This window comes from Arachis ipaensis, chromosome B10, assembly GCF_059453495.1.
Source record: "Arachis ipaensis isolate K30076 ecotype BB chromosome B10, ASM5945349v1, whole genome shotgun sequence".
Taxonomy (NCBI): Eukaryota; Viridiplantae; Streptophyta; class Magnoliopsida; order Fabales; family Fabaceae; genus Arachis; species Arachis ipaensis.
Window position 1 is genome coordinate 23,851,727 of NC_142435.1, and position 4,841 is coordinate 23,856,567.

The window sequence follows — 4,841 nt, forward strand, 5'->3', positions numbered from 1 at the left end:
ATATTTAGATCAAAATTAAAATATGGATATTTGTAATTGCAAAGCATTAAGAATAGCAATACTGAGTATTGATGCAAATTAGGCCAACAACTGTAGTTAATTGCTCTTCGCCATATGAAAACAAGAAAAACAACAACACAAACAAGTGGACAGATATTCAAACCATCAATCGGTTGAACACAGTACACCACAAGCAAAGCAAACCCTAACTTTCATGTGTGGTTGTTTCACCAAGATAAACAAATTTATGAATAACTTGTACATGCTGTCGTTCAAGTGTTATTTCTGCATTGATTACATTGCAGCAGAAAACAAAAGGGGAAAAGAAGAACAAAAAGAAGAAATATTCCATCCTATGAAGCACTTACCAAGTTAAGCCCAACGAACTATCATCACAACAATTGATCACCATAAAATTCTAAATATATCAAAAGTATCGACTAAAGTATCCACTAATTTGTAAAGTTTGATAAGTAAATTTTTTCAATTACTACTATTTTAAGCACCGTATTCCCAAAATTACAGGAGCTAGATATTTCAAGCACCGTATTTCCAAAATGCAGTAAACCTTAAACCCTAAATTGCAAACTCCTAACTCTTAAAAATATAGTATAAGCTGTAAATATTATGAATGGGTATGGTACATACCTGCCAAACGCGGAGGAGACGGCTTCTTCTTCGACGGTAATTCAACACACAGGCTTTTCATCAATGAGCCGCCTTCCTCTTTCCTTCTCGTAAACGGAACCTATCAAACACACTCGCAAAAATTAAGACCAACAATTAAGAAGAAGAAGAAGAAGAAGAAGAAGAAGAAGAAGAAGAAGAAGAAGAAGAAGAAGGGGATCGCACACGAGGGAAGAGCACCGCGAAGAAGGAGATCGCACAAGAGGGAGATTTCTGGGGGCTTGAGGTTTGAGGGAGAAAGTATCACCGCGAAGAAGGAGATCTCACAAGAGGGAGATTTCTGGGGGCTTGAGGTTAGATGGACAAACCCTGGAATCAATTTGGGCCTCTGCCTCTCTGGCTTTTTTTTTTTAATTACTGAATTTTTAATTAAAAATAGGAGGGCAAAATAGTCATTCTAATTATATAGTGTTCTTGTGTTCTATTAACCAAATATAACATTAGACACTACACTAATGTCATGTTCATTATATCCAAACATCATACATAAACACAAATATCTAATGTCTATGTCTCAAGTGTCTATGTCTTAGTACATACACAAACCAAACGGAGCCTTATATCATCAGGAGACCTCGCCGGTGATAGGGTTCCATGATAGGCTGGTTAACCGGATAACTGAGGAGGAGGTAGCAGAGTTAGAATGGATGCCGTCTAATGAGAAAATGAAGGATGCAGTTTGGGATTGTGAGTCAACTAAGGCACCAGACAGTGATGCGTATAATATGAATTTCATTAAGAAGTGTTTGAAGGATGTTGGTGGAGAGTTCACTGCAGCCGTGATGGGATTCTTTCAGTCAGCTATTTTACCTAGAGATGCGAATGTTACTTGGGTGGATTTGGCGCCAAAGTTTGCCGGAGCTAAAGAAATCAAGGACCTTAGGCCGATTAGTGCGGTGGGTTGTGTTTATAAGGTTATATCAAAGATCCTGGTTCAGAGGATGCAGAAGATAATGCCAGGGTTGATAGGAGAAACACAGAGTGCTTTTGTGCAGGGTAAGAAGATACATGATAGGGCTTTGATTGCATGTGAAACTATACAGTGACTGAAATTGAGGAAAAAGAGCTCGGCAATTATTAAACTAGACTTCTAAAAGTCTTATGGTCGAGTTAAGTGGTGTTTTGTGGATATTGTTTTGCAGAAGAAGGGGTTTGGCCATAGATGGAGGGAGTGGATAAAGGAGTGTATGTGATCTGCGTCTATGTCGATCCTAATAAATGGCTCACCCTCTAAGCCCTTCAAAATGGAAAAGGGTCTACGATAAAGGGATCCTTTTTCTCCTTTTTAATTTGTGCTTGTTATGGATGTTCTACATAGGATGATTAGAGAAGCGGTGCAGAATGGACGCATTACTCCGTTGTTGGTTGGAAGGGATAACATTGAGTTGTCACATTTGCAGTTTGCGGATGATACTATACTTTTTTGCCCTTCTGAAGAAGAAATGATCAGAAACTATAAGCAGTTGCTGCGCTGCTTTGAGATGATGTCAGGGCTAAGTATTAATTTTGACAAGTCCAGCTTGACCCCGGTTAATTGTGAGCATAGTTGGGCATGACAAATGTGTCGACTGTTGGAGTGTAAAGAGGCGAATTTACCTGTCAGATATCTTGGCATTTCTCTGGGGGCGAATTCGAGGCTGGTCAAGACATGAAAACCAGTGATTGACAAGGTAGAGGAAAAACTAAGTCTGTGAAAAGCGAAATCTCTGAATAAAGTGGGTAAGCTAGTTCTCATCAAATCTGTTCTTAATAGCCTACCTATTTACTATCTTAGCTTGTAAAAAATGTCGAAGGCAGTAGCAGAAAAAATAATATCCTTACAGAGACGCTTTTTGTGGTGTAAGGAGGACGATAGGGACGGGATGCCTCTAGTGAAATGGAAATTGTACAGGCCTCCAAAAGGCAGGGGGTTTGGGAGTTGGTGATGCGGTAATTCGGAATACAGCACTCCTGTTCAAGTGGTAGTGGAGATTTTCAAAAGATGATTGTCCACTTGGAAGAAAATTGTATGTTCTTGTAATAACATGAATATTTATGAGATGATTTGTGATCAGCCTGTACCTACAAGAGGGGATCCTTGGAAGGATATTTGTCAACTACAAATCAGGGAGCCACAAGTGAGAGAGAAGATGATCAGAGGCTTGGCTTTTTCAGTTCTTCAATTTCGTGTTCATTTAAGCTTTTGCATGCATCTGTGTTTTTGTTGTGATTAAGGACGTTTGTGGTGTTAGGGCTAAGGCTTTTTCTTTTGGTTTATGTGCGATTATTTTTTGTTTGGCTGCTTGGGATATGAGTTAGGTCAAGTCAAGTTCTTCATCTGACTCACTGCATATATCAGCCCAGGATTTTTTGTTGATTTTGGTGACACCTTGATCTTGTAAGGCCAAAAGAGTTTGGATTGGAAAGGCGTAATCTGTCTTAGTTTGTTTGGCTTGGTTAGTGGTTGGTTCAATAGATTGTTGGGTTGATTTTTTGGAGGATTGTTGGCTAGAAGACCCAAATTCATGATTAGATTGAGATTGCCTGGATGGCCCTGAAAGGGCTAAGCGAATGCCTTTGCCTTTGCCTCTTAAAGAGGCGATAATTGCCTTTTTAGGCGTCTTGATCTTGCTTGATTCCCTGCAAATATTTACGTGTGAGAAAGTTAGGGAGAGAGTTTGAGTTGCCCTTGATGTGCTCAATTTCAAAATCAAAAACGCTTAAGATAGCTTGTCATCTGGCAAAAATTTGTTTTGATGCAAGATTTTGAACATCTTTTTGTAAGACTTCTTTGGCCGATTTGCAATCAACTCGGACAAAAAATTTTTGATTGAGTAAATCAAATTGAAATTTTATGATGCACAAAACTATGGCTAAAATTTCTTTTTTGATTGTGGAATAGACTTGTTGAGTACTATTCCAATGTTTTGATGTGAATGCAATGATACACTCTTTATCATGCAATTTTTGTTTTAAGATACCACCATATCCCAAATTAGATGCGTCTGTTTCAACGATTTTGAAAGCATGAGGAACAGGTAGGTAAAGACAAGGAAGATTGCGAACTTTGGTTTTAAGAAATCTGATGATTTTAGAATGTTTGTCAGTCCAAGGTGGAGGATTTTTCTTAAGCCTATCATGAAGAGGCTTAATAAGATTACTAAGATTTGGAATGAAATGCGAGACATAATTAAGGTATCCTAGGAACCTCTGGAGCTGAGGTTTGTCAATGATATAATCTGGAAACTTTTCTGCAAACAAAATTGATCGTTTAATTGGGGTTATTATTCCTTGCGAAATCATATGACCAAGAAAACAGATTTTTGGTTAAAAAAGGACAATTTTTTATTTGAAAACAGCAAGTCCATTTTTCTGGATGATGTACATAAAGGGGGAAGGGGGAAGGGAAAACGCATTAAGGGAGAAGGGGGGGTTTCAGGGAAGAAGAGGGGGAAGGGAATCTGCCGCCGCCGCCGCCGCTACTCCTCGTCGTTCGGTCCTCGTCGTCGCTGCTGGATCTCACCGCCAGATCTCGCCGCTGCTCCTTTTTCTGGCTCGATGATAAACCACTATTTTATGGTTTATCTTGTGCTCAATTGAGTGGTTTTTATCAACTCTTTACCCACTTATCCATACTATTTGTATGGTTTTACATTTCCCTTCCTAATTATGTGCTTTGATTGAAAACATACTTCTTTGGCCTTGAGTTCCCTATGTTTAATCCTCTCTTATTACCATTAGATGCCTTGATATGTGTGTTAAGTGATTTCAGAGATTACAGGGCAGGAATTGCTCAGAGGATGGAAAGGAAGCATGTAAAAGTGGAAGGAATACAAGAAGTTGGAGAAATTGCTAAGCTGTCTAGCCTGACCTCTTTGCACTCAAATGGCTATAACTTTAGCTACAGAAGTCCAAATGATGTGGTTTTAGTTGCGTTGGAAAGCTAACATCTAGGCGACAATATATAATTTGCCATATCTGCCCCGAAGTTAGGCGACGCGAATGCGTGAATGACGCGCCTGTGTCGCATCTGCGAACTTCAATCCACGCTAACGCGTGGACGACGCCTCCGCGTCGCTCTGCTGCAACCTGAACATACCAGAAATCACTTGGAGCGATTTCTGGGCTGTTTTTGACCCAGTTTTCAGCCCAGAACACACAGATTAGAGGCTATA